Source organism: Betta splendens, chromosome 16, assembly GCF_900634795.4.
Source record: "Betta splendens chromosome 16, fBetSpl5.4, whole genome shotgun sequence".
Taxonomy (NCBI): Eukaryota; Metazoa; Chordata; class Actinopteri; order Anabantiformes; family Osphronemidae; genus Betta; species Betta splendens.
The window spans coordinates 2,382,393-2,395,237 of record NC_040896.2 but is presented as its reverse complement, the minus strand read 5'-3'; the positions used below and the strand labels follow the sequence as shown (position 1 = coordinate 2,395,237).

The 12,845-nt window shown below is 36.9% G+C and overlaps 1 long non-coding RNA gene across 1 annotated transcript; it reads left to right on the top strand.

Annotated features, from left to right (window-relative positions):
* The first annotated feature begins 3,996 nt into the window (after positions 1 to 3,996).
* On the top strand, positions 3,997 to 11,199 carry LOC129603134 (uncharacterized). The gene is made up of 2 exons (XR_008692787.1): positions 3,997 to 9,098; positions 9,166 to 11,199. It is a non-coding gene; the product is annotated as an uncharacterized LOC129603134 (long non-coding RNA).
* Positions 11,200 to 12,845: the final 1,646 nt, after the last annotated feature.

The window sequence follows — 12,845 nt, the reverse complement described above, 5'->3', positions numbered from 1 at the left end:
TGCTTTGACCCTGCTCTGTTCTGACTCCTGATTCTCGCCGACTCCCTAATCTGTACTACTGCTTGGACTGCTCTGGAATAACGAACCTGACCGCCCGACTACGAGACTGCCTATCCCTCACGGTACTGTAAACTGCGATCTTCTGTTACTGAACCTCTGCCTGCCCCTGGATCCGAACCAGCCTGCCCCACCGGTACCGAAGCCCCGTGATTGACTGTGCATGACCCGGACTGCCTGTGATTCTGAATAAACTGTTTATCCCTACGATCTGCCTGTGTGGTCTCTGTGCTGTGCATGTGGGTCCGAGCTCTGCCAAAACCTGACATGATCAAAGCCATCACACACTCAGGTCTTGACCATTCTGGGTCACTGGGTTTTCACTCATTGATTCATTCACTGTTCATCATCTCATTCTGATCGTTCTCTCATTTTCTATTCTGTTTATTTGAGTATTTCCATATTATGTTATTCATATATCCAGTAGTGTTATATTAATAAAACGTTAAAGGAATCTGGTTTTGTGTGCATTGTTCTTCAGATTTAAACAGAGGTCACTGAACCGTGACAAGAATTCACGGCATAAGAGACTGATTTGGTTTTATCACAAGAAAGTGGTTATTGGTGTTCATGGTAACTCATGAATTGATATCTGGCATTGACTAGATTGACACAAGCGTGGTTTCAGCTTTAAAACAAACCTGTTGCCCCAACTTCGAGGTATATTAATGTTTCTACACAGAATAATGTTTCTACATTAATATCAAACTATTAATAATTTGAAAAGTAATTTTTCGAGAAATTACGTGGGAGAGCTCATCTGCTACCGCAACGAGGCCAAACGCTGATTAAGCTGCTGACGTCAAAAAAGTTGACTACGTCCAAAAGTGACTACGGCAAAACAATGAAAACGATGAAAACGTTGACAAAGATTAAAACGATGACAAAAGATGGCGATTAAAAAGACGATGATTAAAAAGATGACCAAGGTCATACTATGACAATATTAAAGAGATGACAATGATTCAAAAGTTGACCAAGGTAAAAAGATGTTGACCAGAGTGCATTGTTGACAATCATAAATAAGCTGACTAGCTTTTTGATTTGACGAAAGTATTTGTAAATAATTACCTAACTATATATATATAGATATATATATATATATATATATATATATATATATAGATATATATATATATATATATAATAACTATTAAAAATTTACCAGTCAGAAACAAAAATCTTGCCATTTTGGGTAATATTTTACATTGGTGCTTGTATTTTGAAAGCATTTGGAGGCTGTGTGTGAGTGATTACTAAACTATAAAATAGTCATTAGATAGTCATAATTTATCATTCAATAGCAAGAATAGCCCTGTTAAAGCAAAATATTTAGATTAAGCCCTTTCAGAATAAAAGCACCCTAATAAGTGTGAGTGGTTATTTACTGAACTCTAAAGTAGTCTCATTAACGATTGGTAAGTATTCAGAACCAGAAATTTTCTAATCAATTATGCCATTAAAGGTAATAAATTGTAATTGGTGCTTTTATTTTGAAAGGATTTAGAGGAAATGTGTGGGGGTAATAGCGTAACTGTCAATTAGTCTTTAAATAATCACAATTACCCATTCAAAGGCAAAAACAGTGCAGTTAAAGCTAATAATTGGCATTGGTGCTTTTATTTTGAAAGGATGTAGAGGAAGCACGTGTGGGTAATTACTAAACTGTTAATCTATCTTTAAATAGTCATAATTACCCATCTAAAAGTAGAAATATTGCTATTAAAGCTAATTATTTGGCTTGGTGCTTTTATTTTGAAAGGATTAAGAGGAAGTGTGTGCTTAATTACTACACAATCCAATATTGTAGTTGAGTAATCAATAATAAGCATGGAACTGCTCTGTACACAGAGCATCAGCAGTTTTGACCTGTCAGTCAAATCTGCAGCTGCGCCGTCGCCATGGAGACAAAAGGCGGGAAAATCAGGCTCACTCTGCTCTGTAAAAGCAGAGTTTCACCCTGTATAAACAGGCTTGTTCCAGCTAAACCATGATAGTTATCACAACAATTATTTCATTTTACGAGTCCCAAGGCTTCAATGAGCAAATGGTGTGAATTTTATGTTTAAGGACAAAAGCTTGTAGCCACAGTGGCAATTTCAAAATATGTCTCCTCTGTTTTTCTCCCCAGACGTCTGCCGAAAATTATCATTAAAGTCTATGGGAGAATTTCAGGATCTCTCTGCACTTTGAGGTTGATAGCGACTAAAGTATAGGTCTGAGGGTAAAGCCAGACACATCATTAGAAAGAAGACAATTATGACTACGATTTAGTGAAGTAATTACGTTGATAGAGTAAAAATTGTGGCTGTAGCGAAAAGTTATAGACAGAAGTTCTGTCTTAAAAAAGCGCACCTTCTCACTGTAGCTGTGACATCACGCACTCTAACTGACCCAATACACACTAATGGAAAAGCTGAAAATTTAACAAAAACCACACGATATTTAAACGCTCACAAGTCGAAAACTATAAAAGATACGAGGACGCTGATTTACACGGAGAACGTTGAAAGATGATTGACGCTTTTGACGTTGAAATGACGTTTCTACGCCAAAGTATGACGATGATAGACGCTAATGAAAAGAGGGAAGTTGACAGAAAGTTGAACGATGATTCCCATAGACGACCATTATAAAAAAACGACGAAAAACGTTGAATAACGTTAAAAGTTGAAAAGCTGAAAACGTGAAAAGTAATAGCCTGCATCGTCTAACGATGACGCACGTTTAGAACGTTGAACGATGATTCTACGACGAAGCGTTGAGACGATGAAAGCGACCGAAAAACGGGGCGAAATAATAATAAGAAGAAAATAAAGAGCGAAGATATCAATAGTGTGAGAGCTGTTCAGCTCTCCCACTAATAAAGAGCGAAGATATCAATAGTGTGAGAGCTGTTCAGCTCTCCCACTAATAAAAAAGAGCGAAGATCTCAATAGTGTGAGAGCTGTTCAGCTCTCCCACTAATAATAATAATAATAATAATAAAGCTTAGAAAAACAATACAGTGAATGCTTTGCAGCATAGACGACCATTATAAAAAAACGACGAAAAATGTTGAATAACGTTAAAAGTTGAAAAGCTGAAAACGTGAAAAGTAATAGCCCCCATCTCCTAAAGACGACACACGTTTAGAAAGTTGAACGGCGATTCTACGACGAAGCGTTGAGAGTGAGAGCTGTTCAGCTCTCCCACTAATAAAGATTACAACAACATAACAGTGAATGCTGGAAGCATTGATAATACCTAGATAAAGCATTTCCATAAGAAAATGCACAGTGAATGCTTCCAAGCTGAAAATATTCCTGAAGAGTTGCTGAAAGCAGCTGAAACATTTAAAACAGATGAAAATAGCTCAAGCATGTAAAGCATAGTTCAATGTATCTAAGGGGAAATAGGAATCGATTAAACAGTGCTGAATATTTGCAGAAGAAGCTGAAGTAGTTGAATTTCATATGGAGGAAACACGACAAAGATTTGGTAAGATTAACGAATTGCTGAAAATCAAGGAAGTGTGTAAAGGTTTGCTTAATTTGTTATAATATAGCCAAATGTATCAAAATGGCTAAATATTGTAGTTAAATAGTTTTGATTTCAAGAGCTGAATGAGTAGCTAAACGTTTTGGAAATATTTAATATGGCATAAATTTGCTTCAGAACAACTATTTCAATTTAAATTGATAAAAGCTGAAACTTTGAAGGAAGTGTGTGCAGATAATTGCTGAACAGTAAAATAGTTTCATTAACTAGTTATAATTAACTAGTCAAATGCACAAAAGCGATATTTAGGCTAAAGAATTAGATTGGTGCTTTTATTTTGAAAGTAATTTGAGGAATTGTGTGTCCTAAATTGCTAAACTGAAAAAACGCTCATTAAGTAGTCCTAAATAACAAAAAAAGCGGTCAAAAGCAGAAATCAAAAAGGTTTAGAGCTTAGTTAGTCGCACTAAATGTTTAGTACTTTTGAAATGATTTACAGGAAGCTTGTGTGAGTAACTGTTACATTTTTTCATTAACTAGTAATAATAAACCAGTAATTACTTACAGACTTATTGCCGATTCACAATTGATCATTCAAAAACAGAATTTATGCTATTAAAGCTAAAAATTTGGATTGGTACTTTTACTTTGAAAGGATATTGATGACACCTGTGCAGGTAATTTCTAAACTTTAAGATTGTCATATCATATAGTCACAATACACCAGCTAAACGCAGAAATATTGCCATTTTTAGCTAAAGATCCGAAATGGGGCTTTTATTTTGAAAGGATGTGGAGACGCTGTGTGTGCTTAATAGCTAAACTGGAAAACAGTCACATTAACCAGTCACGATTACCCATTCAAAAGCATAAATAGTCCTGTTAAAGGTAATAATTTGGATTGGTGCTTTTATTTTGAAAGAATATGGAAAAGGCCCGTGCAGATATTTGCTAAACAGTATATTAGTCTAAATAACTAGTCATAATATACCTGTTGAAAGCAGAACTATTGTTATCTTTAGCTAAAGATCAGGATTGGGGCTTTTATTTTGAAAGGATGTAGAGGGGCTGTGTGTGCTTAATAGCTAAACTGTAAAACAGTCACACTAACCAGTCATGATTACCCATTCAAAAGCATAAATAGAAAAGCCAAAAAGTTGGATTGGTGCTTTTATTTTGAAAAATTCAGAGGAAGTGTCTGATAATTTACTAAACAATCAGTGTAATGATGTAATCAATAATATGCATAGAGCTAAGTAAAAACTGTGTCTGTAGTGACGAGTTAAAGACAGAAGTTGTATCTTTAAAAAGCGTTCCCTCGCACTCTAGCTGTGACATCACGCACTCTAGCTCACGCAATACACACTAATGGAAAAGTTGAGAAACAAACCAGTTGAAAGCAGAAATATTGCTATATTATATCTAATTAACTATTTGTAATTAATCAGTTGAAACATTACTTAAACGAGCTAATGAGTTGAATGTATAGCTGATTGGATCTGCAAAACAAAAGGTGCAAGCCAAGGACTGAAGCCATTGAACCACAGTATATACTGTAGTCTGTAGTTGAAAGAGGACTCACTGTAGCTAAAGAGCTTTTTTCCACATGGAGAGAGATGTGTGTGTGTGTGTGTGTGTGTGTGTGTGTGTGTGTGTGTGTGTGTGTGTGTGTGTGTGTGTGTGAATATAACATATTTATTGGTTCAAACAACGACTTGCGAGTTGCAACAGTCCCAAAACAGTGGACCTAAAGCAAATGAGAATATTTTATTACAAAATCATGCATCAATCATTGCAATTTCAAGTTTAACATATTGTAGTGGCTCACAGCAGTAAGTCCCGCCCTGAGCCGCTAAGGCTTACGGGTAAAACAACCGTTCTTGTGTTTGTAGTGTTATAGTTAAAGTTAGGATTCAAAAATTGTTATAACTTGTGAACGTGTGAAAAGGAAATGGTGCTTGCTTTCTACAAAGGTAGTGCACCAAGCGGTGCTGTTATTTTGTGTCTCATTACCTGCACAGTCTAATTTAAGCAGCTGAGACACGAATGATATCACCTGTAGATAAGTACAGGGTTTATTTGGGCCTTCAGTTAATTGGCCTCTTCACCTGAGCCAAATGTGCATAGTTCATTAAAGAATGAAAATGCATTATTGATTTTTTATTTTACAAGCTGGAGGATAAAGCTGAAAAGCATTCTGTGATTTAAAAAAATTGAAATAAAAAAAAGTATTGTATTTCAACACAAAGATTAGTCTCTTATGTCAATATGAAGAGCCTAATTAAAAAATTATGCATCATTAAGGGTCACTCCTATTAACACCACGTTCTGTTATGGTGCATTACCTACATGCATTGTGCTATAAATTTGCATATATTGTTGAACGCTGTAATGTTGACTTAATTTCTTAAAAACACCCCCTCAACTATTAGACAGACCGGGGGCCCGTTTCAAGAAGGAGGTTTTGTGGAAACTCTGAGTTTGTTAACCCTGAAATGAGGAAAACTCTGAGTTTTCGGTTTCAGAAAGCGGGGTTACTTAAACCCGTAAAGCGGGGTAAGTTTAAGCCTGTTTCAAGAAGCGAGGTAATCGAAACTCAGAGTCAGTTACTTTGGCAACTGACTCTGTGAACCAAACCTGGTCGCGAGCAGGTTTTATTCGGGAAACCCAGAGTTTCCTTCGGTCTCCGTCCCTTTTTAAAGTGAACAGTGTTTAAATACCTCGTTTAATCTTTCAGTTCATTCATAGATTTCACCTGTTTCCTTCGCGCAGAGACCAAAATGTCCGTTTCTAGAGGATCCTGTAGATGAGGACGCTGTATTAATTCACACGGCATTGAATTTACGCCGCGAGAGGATTTTAACGCCACGAGTTAATTTTCTGTCATATCGCCGTGCATATTTTTTTGAGCGGTAACGTTTTTCTCGAGACTCCATACATATATTTATAATATTATTCACCCATACGTCAAACACATCACCCTTCGTGGCCGTGCTTTTACATCCGAACAGATTCTTTGTGTTGCGTTACGTTTTTTTTTTTGCAAACGGTAGTTTTCTTTATAACTTTGGAGATGCTGAGCACATTAGTGAAGCCACTGTGTTAGAAAGTTCGACCTCAAGCGCTTTCCTTGACACAAACTCCTTAAAGCCATTAAAGAGGAGTTTTCACAGGATTGCAGGTATGTGGTAATTTGTTTCATTGAGGCTAATCTGAAAAATGATGATCAGTTAATAATATCTTGCTGTGATCTGAAATAAACTGATAAATGTGCAGGTGCACTGACTACTCTTTCTAATGGTCACTGTAACTGACGTATCATTGTTTACATCACCAAGATCATATGTGATGCTGCACATATCATAAACGTGAACTCATGAATATATCGTGAGTCAACCCTAAATAACAGGCTGCACTGTGGTAAGTACATGTATGTCCTATACACTTATTTCAATGCATGCACTACACACTCACAGGAACACTTCTATGCAGCACTAAACTAATGTGAACTTTCTTCTAGGAGAGATTGACGACTTTCTGCTGGAGATAAGGGTTAATGGCAGCCCACACTACTGACCCCTCAGCCAGAACCTGAAGCAGGCCCCCAGCAGCGCTTTGTCACTGCAGAACAAGAGCCCGGGTGGAAATGACCATAGACCTGTTGAAAGCACGTCTTCAGTGCCTACGTCACCTCAGGGTAACAGCTGAGAGGCCTGTGACATTAATGTGGCATGTGTTGTTCTCCACATTATTGCAATTATTAGAGAGAAGCAACACCCTGCCCTACAAATACAGGACCCTGAGGAGACTCCTTCCATCACAGTGATCTGCAGAGTGGATGGACAGATTTGCTTTAATGTCTTAATCAACCATCACCACCACCAATAAAAGAAACTGAATAGATGTAAATCATAATTTATTTTTTTTTCATTTCCTACAAATACAAAGGCAATTGTTAGATTTTATGATTCTTCCAATAATTCATACAATTCACCTTTAACTATACACTCATCTCCAGCTTGTGTTTGGGAATTTCAATTTCTAGATCTGGCTTTTCAATCTTGTGGTACAAGTATAACATTTCCTTGAGATTACGTTTATACAACTCTGTAACCGGTAACTTAAAATACAGAAGATTTAGAGTTACATGACATCTTGACATGACATGTTCCTCATTACTCTTACAGAATTGAACTCTGGCATTTACTGAACATCACTGAACTGTGTGCATCTGTGCAGCAGAATGTGACTGACTATACTTGGAGACACTATACTTGGAGATCAAGTTAAATCCTTTAGGCTACGCAACACAAACATCAGAAATCATGTGATGTGTATAAACTCTATTAATATTACACTTTATAATACTGCTTATAATTTAAGCTTTATTTAGTAGTATACTTACAACATCCTGGGTCAGAGGTGGAGGTGCAGGTCCTCCACCAGTTGTTCGAGCCTCTGCCTTCTTTCTGTTGGCTGAGTAGAAGTCAAATGTTTAACTGTGTGAAAACATTACAACCATGTTGAAAATGCTGCTGCACTACTATACTCTGCATGCTATTTAGTTATTTAATATGTCAAATATTGTAAAGTCAGGTAGTCTACACCCATGACATGATGGTGCCTTATACCTGTTTGAATTATGTTTTTACATTTCATTTTTAGCCACGTTCTGTCTGCAGGATTGCGCCTACATAAAAACTTAAATTAATTTCTTATATTATTACGTGTTTTGGGTAAATTTTAAAAACGTAATTAGATTAATGTAATAATTGCTCTCCATAAAAGGTATTGGATTATTGAATTATCATTACTTTACAAATCCCACATCAACCACAACAGGAATTTTAAAAATGCATAGACATAACACTGCACTTTTAATTCATACAAACGTCGGTATTTGCAATTACTGAAGTAACGCCTTAGATGAGTGAAAAAGTCCTTACTTTACGAGTGAAAAATAACAATACTAAAATTATTTAGTATTTAGTTACGCTGAACACTATGATTAAAATGTAAACTTACGCATTGACTCAAGGAGCTATTTTCTTCCAAGCTAATTCTTTCTCTTTCACCGCTGCAGCCGTGTTGCCTTTTCTACGGAATATAGACTCGTAGACGCTATATGCTTGAGGTATCATATCCATTTCCGGACCTCTTTTGTTGTGCTGTTGCCATGGTGACTCGTAATATCTTCACTCCATTGATCAGGGCTTTGTACGCGCTTAACTCTGAGTCAGTCAACTCGGAGTTGCTTAAACCAACTCTTATCAGCTGTTTTGAAACCGAAAACTCCAGGTTTGTAAACTCAGAGTAAATCAACTCAAAGTTTAGTTTAAACTCAGAGTTTGTTAAACCTCCTTCATGAAACGGGCAACAGGTAGTTTAAAAAAAGCTAAAGATGTATGTCTACACCTGCTCTTATGGGGAATCAACAATGCAATGAACTCATCAATAATATGCATAGAGCTGCTTTGAGCATTAGGACTTTGACTTGTAAGTCAAAGTGCTACTGAGCTCAATCCCTTATCTGCTGCAGCTGCGCCGTTGTCATGGAACAGGTAGGAACTTGTTACTCCAAAACCATAGAGGTTGTCACAAAACTAACTTCACTTTATGAATCCCAAGGCTTCAATGAGCATTAAGGATAGTTCAAAGAGATCTGACGAAAGAGAAGAGAAGAGAAGAGAAGAGAAGAGAAGAGAAGAGAAGAGAAGAGAAGAGAAGAGAAGAGAAGAGAAGAGAAGAGAAGAGAAGAGAAGAAGAAATGCTAAAATGAAGAAAGTATGTAAAGGATTGCTGAACTTGATGAAACATAGTTGAATGTATCTAAATAGGTAAATAGAGTCCAAGAGCTGAAAGAATAGTTGAATGTTGTGGAAACATTTAAAACAGCTGACAGTAGCTGCTAATTAACTATTTCTAATAATCAGTTGAAACATTACTGAAACTAGCCAATGAGTTGAATGTATAGCTGATCTGATCTGCAAAGAAGTTGCAGAGCTAAATGTGAAGAAATAAAACAAAAGCAGATTGATTTCAATAAAAACTATAAAGTGTTTCACACATGACTACAGTGCTGTAAAGGCTTCTTCTGAAAATTGTTGAAATACTTGTTCCAGTCAGGTTTCGAACCAAGAATTCCTAAATCAGAGTCATGCTCTTTAGCTACTCAGACACATTACCTGCTTAAATCAGTGCTCAGACGAGCTGTATACATACTACTGGAAAAACTGAAACTTTCTAAATTTTTTTATATATATAATATAGATTACTAATATAGTAACACATTAAGCTTCCATCCATGTTCCATACCGCTTAATTCCATCGGCGGGTTCGTGGGGGTGCTGGAGCCTATGGGTGATAGGCAGCGTACACCCTGGACAGGTCACCATCCCATCGCAGGGCTAATACATTAAGAATATAGATCAATTTATCTAGGAAATACAAACACTTGTATTACAATGATTGCATGATCATGAGTCAGACAGGAATCGAAACAAGAACCCTCGCTCCAAAGACAAGAACTTACACCATTCAGCTAAGGGATATAACAAGCAAATGACGACATAGCTGAAGAGCTTCCTCCAGATGGAAAGAAATGCTTAGTCATTTTAACATGTTTATTTTTTTAAACAAAGACTTGAATGTTACAACAGTCTCAAAGGTGTAAACCCAAGCAAATGAGAATATTTAAATACAAAATCATGCATCAATCATTGCAATTTCAGTTTTAACATATTGTAGTGGCCCACAGCGGTTAGTCTTTTTTTTGTGTTCTTTTTTTTATATTTTACAGTATAATAAAAACCCACACTGAGTTATATATTTAATATATCAGCAACTTTTGGCTATATTATAAAAGGATCATTTGTCACTAGTCATTAACACTGTTTTACAATTACATACATCCATATGAACAAATCACTAACGAACTGGGGCGCTTGCTGCTCCCTACAGAGACTGCGCTCTGCTGACACGTGACAAGTGAACGAACGAACGATCCATATGAATGAATCATATGAACTGTAGTACTTGGTGCTGCCAGAGAGCCTGAGCTGTGAACGATGAACAATAATGATGAACTAAACCGTGCAGCCCGAGCTGCCTTTCACGTGGCGGCTGGTAGTGAACAAGTGAAAGTAAAACTTATTTTGACAATTAGTGAGACTTTTAAAGCAAAAAGTAACAATAACTTCCTTAAAATATTTACCTGGTGCATTTATCTTGGCCAAAATGTGACATTATTATTATTGTTTTTTTTTTTATATATTTTGGCAGAATATACAGGACCACAAAAACAACATGTTGATATGTTGATATAATGTTTGCAAGTATTTATTTACAAACACACTTTACATTATATACACAATTAAACTACACACATCTACAAGAATCAAAGACCGCTAATTAATTATGATTCCATGAATAAATAATGCATGTCAGGCGTCAGGTGATAAATAAATAAACGTCAGAAACCAGACATGGTTCATGGACGCCCAGCTTTTACAAAATGGTAGTAGAAGTTAAACAACAGCATTCATTACCCAAAAATATGAATCCAGCCTTTATGAGCCTGCTCCAAATACCTGGAAAAGACCCTACACTCCCATCAAGTTATAGACCAATTTCACTAATAAATGTAGATTTAAAAATAGTGTGTAAAGCACTTGCTAGAAGATTAGAAAAAAAATCGCTCCATATATAATTCACTCTGATCAAACAGGCATCATTAAAGGTAGACAGTCATCAAACAATATGAACAGATTAATCAACTTAATTGATTATGTCAGCCATCGTCTCCTTAGATGCAGAAAAAGCCTTCGATAGAGTACACTGGAAGTTTCTTTTAGCCACTCTGCATAAATTCAGCATTGAGAAATCATTCATAGACTGGATCCAAATACTATACAGCTCAGCAAACGCCGCAGTCAGAACAAACAACCAGATCTCACCAAGATTAATCTGCATAGAGGGACAAGACAGGGCTGCCCACTTTCCCCATCACTATTTGCAATATTTATTTAACCTCTAGGCGCAGCTTTAAGACAGCATGAAGGAATTACTGGAATATCGACCAAATCAGTAAATCATAAAATAAGTTTATATGCTGACGATGTGTTACTGTTTCTCCTGGAGCCACAGACGTCTCTTCCTAAAACTATCAGCCTCATAGATGAATTCTCAGGACTTTCCGAATACTCAACTAACTGTACAAAATCTATAGTGCTACAACTTAACTTTAAGGTGAATAACATCTCTTCTAACACACTCCATTCAGGGAACAATAAATACTTGGGCATTGAATTGTTTAGGTTATCAGAGCTTATTGATCTAAACTACAACCCATTATTAAAACAAATAGAAGCCAACCTCAAAAGATGGCAGTCCTTATCCATTTCACTTATGGGAAGAATTGTAACCTCGTTGGCTGTGTGTAGCAGCCGTGCGCCTCTCATTACCCTGTCTTTCACAAGTGGCATTGTTCATGCACCAACGTCTGCCTCACCCTTTGGGTGAACAATGTTAAGCTACAGCTTCACTAACCTTGTACTGGGACACTCAACACCTGAGCTGATATACAGGCTTTCTAAACCTAGCTAGAAGTAAGTACTGATACGTATCACTACCAATATCAATAATGTGTGAATATGGAAGTTGTGGTGTTGTATGTCATGGCTATTATTAAGTATTATGAGGTTATATATGACAATGCATATGTGTGTCAATCAGCCTTTGCGCCACTAGGGGCGCTCCTGTGCTTTGGTGTGGGTCATCTCCTGAGTTCGTTACCTGCCTGTAATGAGTTGATGATATCCACCTGCTTTATGTTGTATTAAAGTCAAGCCTTTTGTTTCACCCATTGCTGGTGTGTTAATCGCGGTTGTAAGCTCCAAAACTACACCTAAGTTACTTGTTAAAGAGAGGAATTTGTGTGCCCGTTAGGAACGGAGCGTTTTTAGTTTTGATCTGTAGGACTCAGTGCTCGGTTAGTTGTCTCTAGTGATTGTCTTGTGTTTCATGTTTAAAGTATTGTTGCCTGAAGGAACAGAGCATGTTTAGTTTGTTATCGTAGTTCTCACGTTTCTGTGTTAGAGCTTAGTCCTGCCACGCAGTGAGTTTGTTTGTGTTTTAATAAACCATTGTATGTTACTTTACTTCTGCGTACTTGGGTCTTGCATTTGGGGTCTCCCCTATTCACTGTTCCCCCGCGATCTGGTCAGTGGAATCGGCTAGGTGAGCATAACGGTTCAGTAGAGAACCAAGTGTTTAGCAGCGTAGTGCCGTGTGCACATAGGCCGTAGTGC